This window comes from Odocoileus virginianus, chromosome 1, assembly GCF_023699985.2.
Source record: "Odocoileus virginianus isolate 20LAN1187 ecotype Illinois chromosome 1, Ovbor_1.2, whole genome shotgun sequence".
Taxonomy (NCBI): Eukaryota; Metazoa; Chordata; class Mammalia; order Artiodactyla; family Cervidae; genus Odocoileus; species Odocoileus virginianus.
Window position 1 is genome coordinate 70,107,472 of NC_069674.1, and position 20,250 is coordinate 70,127,721.

Genomic DNA, 20,250 nt, shown 5'->3' on the forward strand with positions numbered 1-20,250 from the left:
ATCTGAGATGTACCTTGGGTGGAGCCTGCCTCAGCCCCTGCCCTCATGTAAGGAGGCAGGGCTTAGGAAGGGCAAGTGGTGGCTCTGAATGAGAGTGTGGGTATGAAGACTAAAACCAGGTGTTCTGACATCATACCCAGTCTCAGATACTTTTTAAAAAATGTAATTCACATACTGTAAATTTACCATTTGAAGTTTACTTTTCAATGATTTCTAGTATATTCACAAGGTTGTGCAACTAACACCTGTATCTAATGGCAGAATATTTTATCACCTGCAAAGGAAATCCCATTCCCATTAGCACTCACTCACCATTCTTTCTTCCCTTCTGTCCCTGACAACCACTAATCTACTCTCTGTCTCTCTGTTGTTTGTGGTTATTCAGTTGCTAAATTGTGTCTGATTCTTTGTGAACCCGTGGATTGCAGCATGCCAGCGTTCCCTCTCCATCACGACCTCCCCGAGTTTGTTCAAACTTGTGTCCATTGAGTCAGTGATGCCATCCAACTATTGCATCCTCCGTCACCCCCTTCTCCTCTTGCCCTCAGGCATTCCCAGCATTAGGGTCTTTTCCAGTGAGTCAGCTCTTCGCATCAGGTGGCCAAAGGATTGGAGCTTCAGCTACAGCATTAGTCCTTCTAATGAATATTCAGAGTTGATTTCCTTTAGGATTGACTGGTTTGATATCCTTGCTGTCCAAAGGACTCTCAAGAGTCTTCTCCAGCATCACAATTCAAAACCATCAATTCTTCAGTGCTCAGCCTTCTGTCCCTATAGATGTGCCTTTTTTAAGTATTTCAAGTAGACATTTCAAGTACAATATACGGCTTTGTATCTGACTTCTTTAACTTAGTGTGATATTTTCAAGGTTCATTTATGTTGTAGCATGTATCAGTACTTCATTCCTTTTTCTAAGTCATAATTCTATTGTATGGATATACTACATTTTTATAGTGATATACCACAATTGGTTGTTTCCAGATTCCTGAACGAGTTCAGGTCAGTCGCTCAGTCGTGTCCGGCTCTTTGCGACCCCATGAATCGCAGCATGCCAGGCCTCCCTGTCCATCACAAACTCCCGGAGTTTACTCAATCTCATGTCCATCGAGTCGGTGATGCCATCCAGCCACCTCATCCTCTGTCATCCCCTTATCCTCATGCCGCCAATCCCTCCCAGCATCAGGGTCTTTTCCAGTGAGTCAACTCTTCACATGAGGTGGCCAAAGTATTGGAGTTTCAGCTTCAACATAAGTCCTTCCAATGAACACCCAGGACTAATCTCCTTTAGGATGGACTGGTTGGATCTCCTTGCAGTCCAAGGGACTCTCAAGAGTCTTCTCCAACACCACAGTTCAAAAGCATCAATTTTTCAGTGCTCAGCTTTCTTCACAGTCCAAACCTCACATCCATACATGACCGCTGGAAAAACCATAGCCTTGACTAGACGGACCTTTAGGGCTATGCAAATTGGAAACGTTTAAGGAGGATGTAAGGCAAAGGACCACCAAATTCCTTAAGTAATTCATCAGCAGCTGTAAAAGCTCTGAAGATGCTCATTGCACTTAGCTTTCTGTATGGTTCAGACCTGAAAATGGTTGGAAATCAAGATGAGTGACTCCTTTGCCTTTCTTCATGCCATTCTAGGGAGATAGGTTACTGTGGCATTGTTTTTACCCTATCACTTTGCCCTCAGATTAAACCATGGGGTACACAAGCCAAACTGTTGCTGTTGTTGTTGTTTAGTCGCTGAGTTGTGTCTGACTCTTTGTGACTCCATGGACTGCAGCATGCTAGGCTTTCCTGTCTGTCACTGTCTCCTGGAATTTGCTGAAATTCATGTCCATTGAATCAGTGATGCTATCTAACCTTCTCATCCTCTGCCACCCGCTTCTCCTTTGGTCCTCAATCTTTCCCAGCATCAGGGTCTTTTCCAGTGAATCGGTTTTTTTGCATCAAGTGGCCAAAGTATTGGAGCTTCAGCTTCAGTATTAGTCCTTCCAGTGAATATTCAGGACTGATTTTTTTTTTTAGAATTGACTGGTTTGATCTCCTTGCAGTCCGAGGGACTCTCAATAGTCTTCTCCAGCACCACAATTTGAAATTATCAGTTCTTTGGTGCTCAATCTTCTTTATGGTCCAGCTCTCACATCTGTCCATGACCACTGGAAAAAAAACATATCTTTGGCTATATGGGCCTTTGTCAGCAAAGTGATTTCTCTACTTTTTAATGTGCTCTGTAGGTTTGTTGTAGCTTTCCTTCCAAGGAGCAAGCGTCTTTTAATTTCCTGGTTGCAGTCACCGTCTGCAGTAATTTTGGAGCCTAAGAAAAGAAAATCAGTCATTGCTTCCACTTTCCCCATTTCTGTTTGCCATGAAGTGATGGGACCAGATGCCATGATCTTAGTTTAACTCAAGTTAATGTTGAGTTTCAGACCAGCTTTTCCACTCTCCTCTTTTACCATCATCAAGAGGCTCTTTAGTTCGTTTTCACTTTCTGCCATTTGCATGGTATCATCTGTGTATCTGAGGTTGTTGATATTTCTCCTGGCAATCTTGATTACAGCTTGTACTTCATCCAGCCTGGCATTTCGCATGATGTACTCTGCATATAAGTTAAATAAGGAAGGTGACAATGTGAAGTCTTGTGGTACTCCTTTCTCAATTTTAAAGCCAAGCTGAGTCAATCAAATTTACTAGTATAGGAATTTAGAATTAAGACTCATCAATCACAGTCCAACTCTTCATGAGCTCGGTCGAGGCAGATACAAACTTTTGGGAGCTCTGAGCAGCTCTTTTCCACAGTGGCTCCGAGGAAGATCATGCAGAAATAGGAGGAGAGAGATGGAATGCTGCCTGAGGTGTCAGAGCTTTCCAAGCTCTTATTTTAGGCTTTCTTCCCATCAGGCTCAGATAATTCTTGGGCTCTAAGAGACAATTAAAAATAGCTGACATCTATCAAACACTTGCTGTGTGCCAGATGTGTTGCAGGTATTAACTCTTTTGATCTGAACAAAAATCCTACTATAGTTATTCTCATTTTGTTGATAGAGAAGGTACAGTACAGAGATGGCAGGTAACCTGCCCAGGGTGACACATAAGGAGTTGCAAAGCCATAATCCAAACCTGGCTCTATAGCCATTCATTAAACTCCACTTAACAGCCTGAGTCAGCTTGAATTGGTTTCTATTACAGACAAAATAAACTTCATTTTTAAAAAGCCCTTCTCTGCTTAGCCCCATCTGTCCCTAATTCCCGTTTCTTCCCAGCTTCCTTCTATTCCTTTCCAGTCACCTACTCCCTCTACATACACATATACATATCCATGCACCAATCATGGCAGCCCACGCACTGTTCCAAAATCCCAGCTACTTTAGACCTTGTTTATAGTGCTAGGAATTCCTTCTGGCTCTGTCTGCTGGGCAGACATCCTGCCATTTTTTAAGGCCTCTGTCCTGACTCACCTCCTCTACTGAGCCCTTGTGATCCCTCCTCTCTGTTCCTCTGTGGTCCCTGCCTTCATAGACCTCTTCACTGCTTCCTCAATGCTCTACCCTCTGACCTTCACCAGATATCTCTTAACAATCTGCTGAATTTACTTGTTTAAAAACTTTTGTATCTCTTTGAGGATGAGAGATGGTCTAGTCAGCTTCACTCTCATGGCACATAACCAGTGCTCAATAAATACTTATTGAATGAATAACAAAAATCTTTGAATCTTTATAAGGTATTTTACTAGCACTGACATTAGTAAAATGCATGTATTAATATGTGCACAGGTAGACAGGTATGGACAAGAGAGAGAAAGTATTATTGTCTTTAAGTTTGAGGCTATTTCCAAATCTACGTATATATTTATGTGTCTATACATCTGTACAAACACTTGAGACTGTAGGAACAGATGTATATTTTATTATCAGAGATCCTGGAAAAATTTATTATCTTGCCCATCACTTTGTTCCTTTCTCTCCTGGAGGTGGCAGACATCAGTGCCTTCAGATAGGAGAGTGATTGATTAAGGGCCTTCTGTAGAATCAAGAGAGTAGAAACACTGTCAAGAGACTGTTCAGTTCATCTTCATATCATAGGGGCAAGTCAATGTATTAATGATACATAACAGTAAATTTCTTATTTTATTTCTTAGATCTTTCAAAAAATAATGACTAAAAAATGGTGACTCTACAATTTTGAAGGAACATAGTTGAAGAGAATAGACTTGATTAAAGTCTATTCAAGTGAGGTGATTAAAGGTTTTCTGGTATATGTATATGTGTAACACTTTGCATAACTTCAAGTGTTTTTTATATAATTTTTTATATAATTAAAAATGGTATATGTTTGTTTAAAAGTAGTTCTTTCCTTTAGGCAAAGAGCAAACAAATGACAAAAAACCAACCAAATAAAAAAACTAAAAAATCCCCACACTTGACCTGTGATTCATCCATTTCATAGCTCTTTAATTATTTAACTTGTCTGTCTTCTCTGGACAGTATACATATTCTAGATAGATAAATTCAGCCCTAGTAAGATATGTGCCCAGAAATCACTGTAGGTACTTTAAAAATGTATCCCTAAGGAAGAGAAGTTCTTTTAAGCTCCGTTATCTTCCTTATTCTTACTCAAATCCATGTGCTCAGGAACACGGTAAATTGGCTGCTCAGATATAAAAACATTGGTAAAGTCATATTTTTAGAGCAGATTCTAGTAAAAGTTGCCACTGTGCTGTATGTTATGAATTTTGAAATTGTTTTGTTATAATTTTGTCTGTTAGTGTTAAAAAATTATTGGCAAAGAGATTCCTCTGTCTTGACAAATATAACCTTATTTCTGTCATTAAAGAAAATATTTGCCCCAAAGACTGAGCGCCAAACAACAAGGTCAGAGCAGTAGGTCATTATGTGGGGGTACTTCCTCATGCCTACGTTTTTCACAATAGTTCTGGAAAATAAACGAGGTCTAATGCTCTGTAAAATTGTTTCTGTAAATAAGGTCTTACTGCTCAGTGGATAAAAGCAGAATCAGGATGGGGGACACATGTACACCCATGGAGGATTTAAGTCAATGTATGGCAAAACCAATACAATATTGTAAACTAAAATAAATAAATAAATTAAAAAAGAAATACTTTTCTCTCTTTTTCTTAAATAATAATTTTTAAAGCCATTTTGTAATATTGTATCTTTGCTAATAAGAGAAAACTGTTTTTCTGTGAGAGTGAGGCTTTTCACAGCCTGTCAGCCTGTCCACTTGAACCAGAGACAAGATCGAGTACGTGCTTAAGGGAATAAACTTCAGAGCAGCTGGTCTAGTGGTTGTTTAGCTTCTAGTGTAGTTCCTCTTTAGGTTTTCCAGTCTTTTTTTAAGGTATCCAAGTAATGATAAATGAGTTTATGTTTCATGTTCACAGTAATTGATTTTTAAATACTCTTGGATAAGGTTAACCTTTTCCTAGCAGCTAAATTTAGGAATAATTTGAAATAAATTTATAATATTATTACTTCCTGAAAATCATTCTGATGACTATCTTTGAAGTATTTTTAAAAAGTGAAAGTAAATTCTTGGCATTACTTAGGAAATAGTTCTGAATACAACATGTGAATTTGAAAATAGGTGTAGGAGTCCAATAAAGGCATTTCACAAAATGCCAGTTCTGTTTTCACTCTTGTCTTCTGTTCTGTGGTTTATATTCAACCCTCTGATGCTGAGTTTTGCATGTGGCCTAATAGATGTGTAGGCTGCTCTCTGAAGCAAGCATACAACTAAATTACTGTTTTCAGGACTCTGAATGTCTGAATGGAAAGATACTTGATAGTGTGGGAGTTGCCAGTTTTGAAAAACAAAATAGCAAAAATTGTTAATATTTTGGTAAAAGTCCAGAGTGAGCTCCCCTCCTGCTCTTCTTTCTATGTGTTTTCATACATCAGAACCATGTTGTTGTTATTATCTAGTTAATTATGTTATTTCTGGTTCTCTTTCAGGAAGTTCCTCTCCCAGTGAACTCTAGTAAATAGCAAGTTAAAAGTAAAATAAATAGTGCTATCAGACATCAGGCTCTGGAAAGATGTTTTGTTTATCCTTAATTATTCTCTGTTTAAAATAATTATTTGCGTTAGGAGAAGATTCTTTTTAACCTGACACTTAACCTCAATGATCCAACAGCATTTCTAACAATAATAATAAAAATGGAGAGAAATCTGTTATTAATAAAAGAATTCAATTGGGATTTGGCTTTCTGCTTCTACAGAATGGGACAAATGACCAGCTCTAGAACAATGATGAGATTGGTGAAGTCTGTCCTTAAGCCCCTAGCCCTCCCCTCCCTTTTCTCTCTTTCTTGCTGCAGTTTTCAACAAGAAGATGGTACCAGCCACATCTTAGAATGAATTTTAAAATGTTGTGTTGATAGCAGCTTCTCCCACACTGTTTCTTGTGAACATCTAGTGTCTCCTGGTTTACTAATAGGTCTCACATGGAAAAAGAGTAAAAAAAATCTTGTTTGAAGAAAGGCAAACAGTGCTTCTTAGAATCTTTAATATGCTTTTTTGTTTGTTTTTCTTTTTGAGCTATAATTCGCATAACATAAAACTTTCCATTTAAGAGTGTACAGTTCAGTGATTTCTTAGTATATTCACTATGTACTGCAGCCATCACCACTAATTTGAAAATATTTCCATCACCCCAGAAAGAACCTTATATCTTAAATTAACAGTCAGTCCCAAATCACCCCCCCTCCAATCCCATGGCAACCACTAAATTTCTGTCTGTATAAGCTATTCTGGACATTTTATATAAATTAAATAATGATATGTGACCTTTTGTGACTAGGTCCTTTTACTTATGTTTTCAAGTTCATCCATATTGAAGTATATTAAAAAAAATAAAGTGCTTCATGCTTATGTATGACTAGATAATAGTCCATTGTATGGATATTCAATATTTTATTTATCCACTTATCTGTTGACATTTATTTACAAAACAGAAATAGACTCACAGATATAGAAAATAAACTTAGGTTACCAAAGGGAATCCAGCAGATAGGCACACAGGTAGAAGCACAAAAATGAAACACAGAAGCTGTGGTATCTATGCCCCCATGTGCAAGGCTGATGTGACCAAATCAGTTGGTGAAAGGAATGCTATCAATCATGTGTACATGGTTTTATAATATGTATAGGTACTCATCTAATGAGTTGATGTTATTTTAGAAAATATAGAAATTTGAAGTAATCTCAATCTACTTTTAACATTTTATGAAAATTATCTCGTATACATCAAAGTTGAAAGAATTTTACCGTGAGTACCCACCACCTTGGTAAAGTTTATATACAGTAGCAGCAGTGTTAGTTGCTCAGTCGTGTCCAACTCCTTGGGACCCCACAAACTGTCGCCCACCAGGCTCCTCTGTCCATGGGATTTTCCAGGCAAGAATACTGAAGTGGATTGCCATTCCCTTCTCCAGGGGATCTTCCTGACCCAGGGATTGAACGCAGGTCTCCTGCATTGTAGGCAGATTCTTTACCATCTGAGCTACAGGGAAGATCTAAGCCCATGGGATTTTCCAAGCAAGAGTACTAGAGTGGGTTGCCGTTTCCTCCTCCAGGGGATCTTCCTGACCCAGGGATCGAACCCAAGTCTGCCGTGTTGTAGGTAGATGCTCTACCATCTGAGCCACCAGGGAAGTCCAAGTTGGTATACAGTGTAATGCATAAATCTCAAAGGATACACGAAAAGAGAGTTGATAAATCTACACATCTGTGTAACGCAAACCCTTATCAAAATGCAGACCTTAATCCCCAAAAGTTCCCTTTCCTTCACTAACTTTTACTCCCACTTCAGTTCAGTTCAGTTCAGTCGCTCAGTCACGTCCAACTCTTTGCGACCCCATGAATTGCAGCACGCCAGGCCTCCCTGACCATCACCAACTCCTGGAGTTTACTCAAACTCATGTCCATCGAGTCGGTGATGCCATCCAACCATCTTATCCTCTGTCGTCCCCTTCTCCTCCTGACCCCAATCCCTCCCAGCATCAGGGTCTTTTCCAGTGAGTCAACTCTTCACATGAGGTGGCCAAAGTATTGGAGTTTCAGCTTCAGCATCAGTCCTTCCAGTGAACACTCAGGACTGATCTCCTTTAGGATGGACTGGTTGGATCTCCTTGCAGGCCAAGGGACTCTCAAGAGTCTTCTCCAACACCAGAGTTCAAAAGCATTAATTTTTCGGCGCTCAGCTTTCTTCACAGTCCAAATCTCACATCCATACATGACCACTGGAAAAACCATAGCCTTGACCAGACGGACCTTTGTTGGCAAAGTAATGTCTCTGCTTTTTAATATGCTTTCTAGATTGGTCACAACTTTCCTTCCAAGGAGTAAGCGTCTTTTAAAATTTCATGGCTGCAGTCACCATCTGCAGTGATTTTGGAGCCCCCCAAAATAAAGTCTGACATTGCTTCCACTGTTTCCCCATCTATTTGCCATGAAGTGATGGGAGCAGATGCCATTGATCTTAGTTTTCTGAATGTTGAGCTTTAAGCCAACTTTTTCACTCTCCTCTTTCACTTTCATCAAGAGGCTTTTTAGTTCCTCTTCCCTTTTTGCCATAAGGGTGGTGTCATCTGCATATCTGAGGTTATTGATATTTCTCCCAGCAATCTTGATTCCAGCTTGTGCTTCCTCCAGCCCAGCATTTCTCATGATGTACTCTGCATATTGTACACATAGGTTGTTGCACACATAGCTGCATATGAACATACCTGTATAAGTCTTTTTGTGAATATATGCTTTTATTTTTATTGAATAAATACTTAGTAGTGTATGGTTTTCATTTCATAAGAAGCTGCCAGATCTTCTCCAGAATGATTATACCTTTTTATACTCTTGCCAAATTAGTAATAGAGTTACAATTGCTTTGCATCTTTACCTATATTAAACATTGTTATTGTTTTTAATTTTAGCCATTTTTTTGCTTGTATTGTGGTGTCATGTTGTAGTTTTAATTTGCATTTCCTAGCTGACTACTAATGTTGACCACTTTCTCGTGCTTATTGGTCACTTTTGTTAAGTTCAAATCTTATGCTCATTCTTTTAAAAATTGAGTTTTTTTTTTTTTTTATCTTTGAGTTATAGGAGTTTTAATACATCCTGGGTACCAGCCCTTTATCAGAGGTATGTTTTGTAAAAGTATTTTCCCATTTGTGGCTTGCCTATTATCTTCTCAGTGTGCCTCATCTAGGGATCAGTGGCCTGCCTTAATGCAAATCTAAGTTTTTAAAATGTGTGTTCCAGGTGATGGAGCCTAAAAAATACATATTTTTCAATCATCGTAACATTTGGGTGACTAGAGAGCAGATACCAGAATGCATATGGAATCTGTCTAAAAGTTTCTCTTAGAGTATTGCCTGCTTGTATTAAAAAAAAATCAGGAAACTCCATTATGTTACATCATTTTTATACTTAAAACTTTTCCATTCACATGTGTAAGGTTCTGATTTTAATGTGCCACTTTAAACAACTGAAATTGCTTCAGACTACTGGATTACACTGTGATAAGCCAAATGGGCTTCAGGACACTCCCTTCACACTAGAGACAAATGCCAGAAGCCAAACAGATGGTAAATTAGGCAGAAATGACCCTCGGCATTCTCATTAGAGCAGTTGGGGAAATTTTAATGGGCCCCTATTTGCCTGGTCCGGTATCTAATACCCTTTGAACTGCCACTTTTTTTCTTGTTACAAGTCAACAACCACCATGTATATTTTAATAGGGATTATCAAACACAATTTGCCCAGAAGATGTACATCCCTCTAATGCTAATTAGCCAAGTTTAAATAATCACTGAGTTCTGCGATAATTGGAAAGAAACACTGTTTTTCTTGCCAGTGCATAATTACTAATTAACAGGAAGATGAAATATCTGTGTGGCAGTCATATCTAGAAGAATCTGTTAAGAGTTAATTAATTGATGAGTTGGTGCCAAGTCAAGGTTGGTCAAGAAAGTTTACAGATGAACTTCTCTTGTTAAATAAATAAATAAATATACACAATATGTGAAGATTACGTTGTTGAACCAGAGCAGAGCATGGGTGGAGTTGAGACGGTGACTTTGGCTTAGTGTAACAGTGCTTAAAGGCAGACAGTCATTACATTAAAGAATTAGTGTCTTTGACTCTAAATATTAAAAACACCAACTGCTGGTTGCTATTCTACTGCTAACATAAAAGATTTGAAGCTTTATTAATATGCTTTTCTCTTGACCCTAATAATTGTATGGGCTTTCTCACCCTTTAAATATCCTCATGAAATTGGGCCATAGCCTCCTCTGTGTTTTTCAGCATATTAGTGTTAAAACTTGAGCAAATGAAATAGATAATTGGGAGATTCACCTACAAGAAAATAAAAGCTTGACTTCCAATTTTCGTTGTTTTTGTTAACATAGAATTTGCAATTGTGTTGCTGTTCAAAACAAAAAAACACAGAAGAGTAAACCATTTTTTAAAAGTAAATATTTTTATTAAATAATGGCATGCTTTTAAATATATTTTAAATTTGTTCATTTAAAGAAGTCAGTGGGTAGTGTCAAGTATTTAATACTCACTGCTTTAGATTTAAATGTTTTAAAATTCCATTTGTTTAGGGAGTCTTTTAATCACTGGGAAAAATTAAAAATTCAATGATTTATGAATGCATACATTTTATTAATTTTTTTTCAAAATCTACTGCAGTGAAGAGTGTACTATATGTAGAAATAGTTTAGAACTAGAAGTTTTATAATAAAGTAATATTAAATAATTAATAATATATTAAAGTAAATAATATATTTAGAAGTAAATAATAAAGTATTGAATTGTTCAAAAGATGATAGAACACTTCATAGAACTATAGTTTCATAAATTATGGTGGAAATGAAGAATATTTTTGTTGGTTTCTTTTTAAATAGAATAGAAGTGAATAAATAAAACTTTGTAATAGGAACATTTTAAACCTTCTACCCACTTAACATTTAATATTGAAAATTCTGAAAATGTTATTGAAATAGGAATTCTAATGTTTTGGTTTATTCTCATATATTTAGGACTCAGTCATACCTAAAAGTAGTCTGTCTTCAAAGAATAAAAGGAGAATAAGTGACTATTTTACTTCTCTTGATTTGTCTTCTCTTCTGATGATGGGGAATCACTTAACCAATTTGCTTATCAATTATACATGTTCCTATAATTTAATGATCTTCAGCCTTGGGATGTGTAATATTCTTTAGTTAATGTTTCAACACATCATAACAAAGATACTTATTGTTTCATGATTTTTGCTTGTTTGTTGAGTGTATATTTGTGTACTCTTGGTTGCAAAGTAAAAGGTAGATTCTGTGCTGGGTTGTGGTATTATAAAAGTTTGAAAAGCACTCACTGCTTTACGGGGTTCGTGTAACACTGTTTGCTTAAGTCTGTGTGCATTTGTGTTCAGATATTACGGGATTCCCAGGTGGTGCTACTGGTAAAGAACTTATCTGCCAATGCAGGGGACATTAGAGACTAGGGTTCAGTGGCTGGGTGCAGAAGATCTCTGGAAGAGGAAATGGCTACCCAATCCAGTATTCTTGCCTGGAGAATCCCATGGACAGAGGAGCCTGGCGGGCTACAGTCCACTGGGTAGCAAAGAGTTGGACACGACTGAAGCGATTCAGAATGCACACGCGCGTTTATGTACATTAGATCTTTGGCATATAAGATTTAGCGTTTGTAGTTTTGATGGTTAGTAAGCCTTCTCAGAGAACAAGACCATGTAATAATATGTTATTCATCTAAAGCACAAATTTGAATGAACATGTTTCAAGAGTTGTTGAGGAGCCCCTTGGTATCCATATTTTAATGAATTTTTGTGCTTCTCTGATTGTTCTCATGCAGTATGACAGTGATAACTTTTATTCCTTGTGAAAATTGCCCTACAACGGAGGTCAACCATTCGAGCTAGAGATGAACATGAGGAGAAAGAGAAGAGTCTCAACTTGAGTGCTCACATTCCAGGGTCCAATTTTATGGCCCCTACTTGAGGCCTTTGCATCCTGTAAGGAATATCTGGGGGAATTTGGCTCATCTCTAGCTGTGTGCTGGCATCCTTATATTCCATCCTTCATGGAGTCCCCTGTGAATGCAGCTTTGGGGAGCAGGAAAGAGAAACCTTCATTTCTTTCTTTTCTCCCTATGCATTGTCTCTCTCTCTCCTCTGCCCGTGAACTGGGCTGTGCAGAGAGATCCTTCTGGTCTCCTTTTAAGGCTCTTTCTGCATTGTCAGACTCAGAAACCTGCCCCAGAGTCACTCTCCTCTTTCTGGAAACTCCCATATTAGACTCAGAACTAAAGATCCTTTTGACTAAGACATCAGATTTCCTGTTATACATCTAACATATAGATTAATGATTGATTGCAGGTATATTCTGAGCTATATTATTTCCTATAGGCATAGAGGAATTTTCTAAATTGATCATACTTTCCAAATGATAGTATGAGTCCATATTAAAAAAGTCAGTATTATTCTGGCAAAACCTAGTGATTTTTGTTTTAAACAAGACACTAATTTTTATGCTAGGGAATAAAAAAAATAAGCAAAATATAGTCTTGAAGGGATGCACTGGCTTTTGAACTAAAGTCATTATTTAGAAAAACAGGATATGTGATTGAACCTAAGTTTTAAAAAAAATGGTCCAAGAAATTTTAAATTTAAAAAAAATTTAGATCTTAAAGTATCTTCTGAATAATTGAAACACTTGCTACTACAGTTATTTCTCCACTCTTCTTGAGTAACATATTTGGCACCTACTGACCTCAGGAGTTCATCTTTCAGTGTCATACCTTTTTGCCTTTGTACTGTTCATGGGATTCTCAAGGCAAGAGTACTGAAGTGGTTTGCCATTCCCTTCTCCAGTGGACCACGTTTTGTCAGAACTCTATGCCATGACCCATCCATCTTAAGTGGCCCCATATAGCATGGCTCATAGTTTCATTGAGCTAGACAAGGCCATGGTCCATGTGGTCAGTTTGGTTAGTTTTCTGTGATTGTGGAGAAATAACTCCAGAAAGAATGAAGAGATGGAGCCAAAGCAAAAACAGCACCCAGTTGTGGATGTGACGGGTGATGGAAGTAAAGTCTGATGCTGTAGACAACAATATTGCATAGGAACCTGGAATGTTAGGTCCATGATTCAAGGCTAATTGGAAATGGTCAAACAGGACATGGCAAGAATGAACATAGACATTCTAGGAATAAACAAGCTAAAATGGACTGAAATGGGTGAATTTAACTCAAATGACATTATATCTAATACTGTGGGCAAGGATCCCCTAGAAGAAATGGAGTAGCCATTCGCGGTCAACAAAAGAGTCCAAAATGCAGTACCTGGATGCAGTCTCAAAAATGACAGAATGATCTCTGTTCATTTCCAAGGCACATTCAATATCAGAATAATTGAAGTCTATGCCCTGACCAGTAATGCTGAAGAAGCTGAAGTTGAATGGTTCTATGAAGACCTACAAGACCTTCTAGAATTAACACCCAAAAAAGATGTCCTCTTCATTATAGGGGACTGGAATGCAAAAGTAGGAAGTCAAGAGCTACCTGGAGTAACAGGCAAATTTGGCCTTGGAGTACAAAACGAAGCAGGGCAAAGGCTAATAGAGTTTTGCCAAGAGAATGCACTGGTCATAGCAAACACCCTTTTCCAACAACACAAGAGAAGACTCTACACATGGACACACCAGCTGGTCAATACCAAAATCAGATTGATTATATTCTCTGCAGCCAAAGATGGAGAAGCTCTATACAGTCAGCAAAAATAAGACTGGGAGCTGACTGTGGCTCAGATCATGAATTTCTTACTGCCAAATTCAGACTTAAATTGAAGAAAGTAGGGAAAACCACTAGACCATTCAGGTATGACCTAAATCAAATACCTTACTATTATACAGTGGAAGTGAGAAAAAGAGTCAAGAGTAGACAGATAAACAGAGTGCCTGTAGTACTATGGGTGGAGGTTTGTGACATGTACAGGAGGCAGTGATCAAGACCATAAATGCAAAAAGGCAAAATGGTTGTCTGAAGAGGCCTTACAAATAGCTGAGAAAAGAAGAGAAGTGAAAGGCAAAGGAGAAAAGGAAAGATACCCATTTAAATGCAGAGTTCCAAAGAATAGCAAGGAGAGATAAGAAAGACTTCCTCAATGACCAATACAAAGAAATAGAGGAAAACAATAGGAAGGGAAAGACTAGAGATCTCTTCAAGAAAATTAGAGAACCAAGGGAACATTTCATGCAAAGATGGGTTCAATAAAGGACAGAAATGGTATGGACCTAACAAGCAGAAGATATTAAGAAGAGGTGGCAAGAATACACAAAAGGACTATACAAAAAAAATCTTCATGACCCAGATAACTATGATGGTGTGATCACTCACCTAGAGCCAGACATCCTGAAATGCGAAGTCAAGTGGACCTTAGGAAGCATCACTACAAACAAAGCTAGTAGAGGTGATGAAATTCCAGTTAAGCTATTTCAAATCCTAAAAGATGGTGCTGTGAAAGTGCTGCATTCAATATGCCAGTGAATTTGGAAAACTCAGCAGTGGCCATAGGACCAGAAAAGGTCAGTTTTCATTCCAATCTCAAAGAAAGGCAATGCCAAAGAATGCTCAAACTACCATACAATTGTACTAATCTCACACGCTAGTAAAGTAATGCTGAAAATTTTCCAAGACAGGCTTCAACAGTACGTGAACCGTGAACTTCCAGATATTCAAGCTGGATTTAGAAAAGGCAGAGGAACCAGAGGTCAAATTGCCAACATCCACTGGATCATCAAAAAAGCAAGAGAGTTCCAGAAAAACATGTACTTTTGCTTTATTGACTATGCCAAAGCCTTTGACTGTGTGGATCACAACAAACTCTGGAAAATTCTTAAAGAGATAAGAATACCAGACCACCTGACCTGCCTCTTGAGAAATCTGTATGCAGGTCAGGAAGGAACAGTTAGAACTGGACATGGAACAACAGACTGGTTCCAAAGATGGGAAAGGAGTATATCAAGGCTGTATATTGACACCCTGCTTATTTAACTTATATGCAAAGTACATCATGAGAAATGCTGAACTGGATGAAGCACAAGCTGGAATCAAGATTACTGGGAGAAATATCAATAACCTCAGTTATGCAGATGACATGACCCTTATGGCAGAAAGTGAAGAACTAAAAAACCTCTTGATGAAAGTGAAAGAGGAGAGTGAAAAAGTTGGCTTAAAACTCAACATTCAGAATACATTTGGATCAGTTCTAATTAGCTGGATGAAACTGGAGCCTATTATACAGAGTGAAGTAAGTCAGAAAGAAAAACACCAATACAGTATACTGACGCATATATATGGAATTTAGAAAGATGGTAACGATTACCCTATATGTGAGACAGCAAAAGAGACACAGATGTATAGAACAGTCTTTTGGACTCTGTGGGAGAAGGCGAGGGTGGGATTATTTGAGAGAATAGCATTGAAGCATGTGTATTGTCATATGTGAAACAGATCACCAGTCCAGGTTCGACACATGAGACAGGGTGCTCAGGGCTGGTGCACTAGGATGACCCAGAGGGATGGGATGAGGAGGGAGTTGGGAGGGGGGTTCAGGATGGGGAAAGCATGTACACCCATGGCTGATTCATGTGAATGTATGGCAAAAACCACTACAATATTGTAAAGTGAAACTCAACATTCAGAAAACTAAGATCATGGCATCTGGTTCCATCTCTTCATGGCAAATAGACGGGGAAACAGAGACTTTATTTTCTTGGGCTCCAAAGTCACTGAAAATGGTGACTGCAGCCATGAAATTAGAAGACGCTTGCTCCTTAGAAGAAAAGTTATGACCAACCTAGACAGCATATTAAAAAGAAGAGACATTACTTTACAACAAAGGTTCGTCTAGTCAAAGCTATGGTTTTCCTAGTAGTCATGTATGAATGTGAGAGTTGGACTATAAAGAAAGCTGAGTGCCAAAGAATTGATGCTGTTGAACTGTGGTGTTGGAGAGGATTCTTGAGAGTCCGTTGGACTGCAGGGAGATCCAGTCTGTCAATCCTAAATGAAATCAGTCCTGAATACTCATTGGAAGGACTGATGCTGAAGCTGAAACTCCAATACTTTGGCCACCTGATGCGAAGAACCGACACATTGGAAAAGACCCTGATGCTGGGAAAGATTGAAGGCAGGAGGAGAAGGGAACGACAGAGGATGAGGTGGTTGGATGGCATCACTGACTCAATGGACATAAGTTTGAGCGAGCTCTGGCAGTTGGTGATGGACAGGGAAGCCTGGGGTTGAAAAGAGTCGGACACGACTGAGCAGCTGAACTACACAGTTTTATGTAGGAAAGGGGACTGTGTCAGAGACGGATATGTTGACACACACTCCCCAGCCCCCAGCCCTGAGTTTCTGCGTGAGCTAGATTCCTCAGAAATAAGACAAGATGCATAGACAGAGAGGAGGAGCAGTGGAGGGAGAGCAAGAGATTTAACAGCTGATGGAAGGAGCACACCAGGCTTATGACAGGGATGATGACTTTTACTGATACTCCTTACTTTTCCTTTTATTTTCTTTTTCCTCCCATTTTGAATTTCTCCCCTGTCCCACCTCTTTTTCTTTTTCTTTCTTCTTTTTTAAAAACTCTTTTTAGTCTCCAGTGCTTTTACTTATTTTCTCTCCCTCTGAATCCAGGTGGCTTCTCACTAATTTACTTTTTTAAATTGGCATAACGTTATATTATTTGCAGATGTACACCATAATGATTTGATACTATATAAATGGTCACCCCCGATAAGCTTAGTTAACATTTATCCTCATGCATTGTTATACAATTTTTTTCTTGTGATAAGGACCTCTAAGATTACTTTCGTAGCAACGTCCGAATATGCAATATAGTATTATTAACCCTAGCTACCATGTTCTAACTTACACCCCACAGCTTATTTACTTTATAACTGGAACTTTGTACTTTTTGAACCCCTTCACCCATTTTGCCCCATTTATTTATTTATTTTTTATAGATTTTTTTTTATTGTTAAGCTGCAACATACATGGTTTAATACAATAAAAAAATTTAATCAAGTGAAAAGTAATAAACTGAACAATAAATAAACACTCAAAACAAAATATTTTCCATTGGAAACATGTTAAGATGAATATGGGGTTTCATTACCATCTTACTGTAATTTTCTTATGTGTTACTAGCCTACATACCCCATGTTTTCTGTAATCATGCAGATGTGAATGGAAGTTTGAATGATTAAATAAATGAAAAGTCCATTTACTGCAGAGAATCATTTCGCAAGGTAGCCAAACTGGGTCAGAGAACAAAATTATTCAAGAAATTCTCCACGTATTTAGGTTCATTTTAGAATCCATGAACCTTAAGCTGTTCGTCCTTGACAATGCCAACCTCCAAGAGAAATTGGCAAATGTTTTTTCTTTGGTCACCTTGAAGCTGAATAACCTCTCCGTATTCTGGATGTTCAATCACAGTACCATTACAGGCAAATTTCTTTTTGAAAGCTTTCACAAGTTTCTTTTTGTCATAATCATCCTCAATGCCCTGAACAGTAGTCAGTGTCTTCCTGCTGTTCCATTGCTGGATTCTTATATGAATGTAATCCTCAGTCCCTGCCGGGAGTAAGTCATCACCCTTAGTTGCATCAGCAAAGGGGTTGAAAGATTGGAGGTTCAGGATAGTGGACATGTGATACTAGTGTGAGGCTGGTGTGGGGATATAATTCCTGCGAGGCCTGCCCGGATCACCATGTCAGGAGCCATTTTGCCCCATTTAAAAAAAATAAAATAGCCAATAATCTTTATGTTGCACTTCCCCACCCCTCATCCCTTTCAGAAAGCACTAATGGATGGATTTGTGCATGTGAAAATATAGTTAAAAAGTATTTAGGATGATCTCAAATTAATAGGAAGAAAACATTTATCTCAACATAGCTGCTTTGTTTCTCTGTACAGACAGAAAAAATTTGACTTGTAAAACAAGGAGGGCTATGAAATACTCTACTCTTGAAAAGTTGAGTACATTTCTACTGATCTGCAATTTAACGTTCATGGCAAAAAACATTTCTGTAACTCCACTGCCCTACCTCTGGCAAGCACCAATTGATTTTCTGTATCTGTGGGCTTGGTTTATTTGTTTGTTAAATTTCATATGTAAAAGAGATCATGTGAAGTTGCTCAGTCATGTCCAACTCTTTGGGACCCCATGGACTGTAGCCTGCTAGGCTCCCCCATCCATGGGATTCTCCAGGCAAGAATACTAGAGTGGGTTGCCATTTCCTTCTCCAGGGGATCTTCCCGACCCAGGGATTGAACCTGCATCTCCCACATTGCAGGCAGATGCTTTAACCTCTGAGCCACCAGGGAAGCCCAAAAGAGATCATACAGTATTTGTTTTTCTGTGTCTGACTTATTTCACTTAGTATATAATGCCCTCAGGGTCCTCCCATATTGCTACAACTGGCAAGATTTCATTCTGTTTTTATGGATGAATAATATATAAATATTTTTATGGCTGAATAATATGTGTGTGTGTGTGTGTGTGTGTGTGTGTATGTTATACATCACATCTTCTGTATTCATTCATTGATGGACACGTAGGTTATTGCCGTATTTTGGCTACTTTGAATAATGCTGTAATGAACATAGGATTGTATATATCTTTTCAAGTTAATGTTTTCATTTTCTTTAGATAAATATCCAGAAGTGGAATTTCTAGATCATATTTTGACTTTATTCTTAATTTTTTGAGCAACCTCTACACTCTTTTCCATAGTGGCTGTCCCAATTTACATTTCTACCAACAGTGTACAAAGGTTCCCTTTCCTGCACATCCTCATCAATACTTGTTATTTCTTGTCTTTTTGGTGATAGCCATTAGAGAAAAGTGTGAGGTGATATATCACTGTGATTTTGATTTGCACTTCCCTGATGATTAGTGATGTTGAGCATCTTTTCACCTATCTGTTGGCCATCTTTGTGTCATCCTTGGAAACTGTCCTCTGCACATTTTTAAATCCGATTGAGTGTTTTTGCTATTGAATTGTATAAATTCTTTATATATTTTTTGGTACTAACTCCTTATCACATTTGCAAATATTTTCTCCTTTTCATTTTGTTGATGGTTTCCTTTTGGAGACCACCTTCTCAGTGCTTTTACTTATTTTTTCTGATTTTGCTTCTAAGTGGTTGCTCATTTATTTCAATTCTCTCCTCCATTTTATCCTTCCTTTAATCTTGTATTTCTCTTCTCTTCTCCCTGCCTCCACATTTTGTCCTTTCTTCAGTGTATCTTTTCTGTTGACATGAACTCACTTTCTACTCTTGTCCCCTCATCCTTTCCCTCATTATGTAAGCAGCATCTACTCCTTTGGTATATCCAGAGGAATAGTATTTAGGTTTCTGGCATTCTGTTCATAATCAAGCGGAGCATGCCCTATATTTACAGCATGTCAGGTGCAGAGCAGACTTATGAAGATATACCAAGAGGAAGGCAGAGAAATGGCAGCCCTGGGTGAAAGGCTTAAATTGTGAGACAGGTGATTGGTCATAATGTTGGGGGAAACAGTATATTTTAAGTTACATTTTAAAGTAACAAGTAAAGGGCTTCCCTCCTGGCTTAGTGGTAAAGAATCTGCCTGCCAGTGTAGAAGCCATGGATTCAATCTTTGATCCGGGAAGCTCCCACATAATGCAGTGCAGCTAAGCCCATGCACCACAGCTAATGAACCTGTGCTCTAGAGCCTGGGAGCAGCAACTGCTGACCCACATGCCGAGACTATCGAAGCCCACCTGTTCTGAAGCCCGTGTTCCCCAACAAGAGAAGTAACTGCAATAAGCCCATGCACTGCAGCTAGAGAAAAGCCTGTGCAGCAATGAAGACCCAGCACAGCCAAAAATAAATAAAAGTATTAAAAAAGTATAATATAAAAGCATTTATTAATTTATACTTAAAATTATTGAATCAGGTTTTATGTTCCTTGTTCATAATTTTTCTTTCAAATATTTGAGATACTTTATGAATTCCAAACTTCAAAATATCACCAGTATATTAGTCTTCTATAATTTTTAAAGACTTCAAGGCAAACCTGAGCAGAGTTGGTTGTGATCTTATAAAAGGGAATTACTCCAATTCCCTAATACACATCTGGAAAATGAATCTTCACATGGCTGTGGCGA

General features: G+C 38.2%; 1 protein-coding gene and 1 pseudogene across 3 annotated transcripts in view; one reads left to right on the plus strand and one right to left on the minus strand.

Annotated features, from left to right (window-relative positions):
* The window catches only part of RELN (reelin), a 534,275-nt gene that overhangs the window by 82,122 nt on the left and 431,903 nt on the right, over nt 1–20,250 (plus strand). The gene's annotated exons all lie outside the window — the stretch shown is intronic.
* On the minus strand, nt 17,168–17,773 carry LOC110146047 (eukaryotic translation initiation factor 1b pseudogene; annotated as a pseudogene).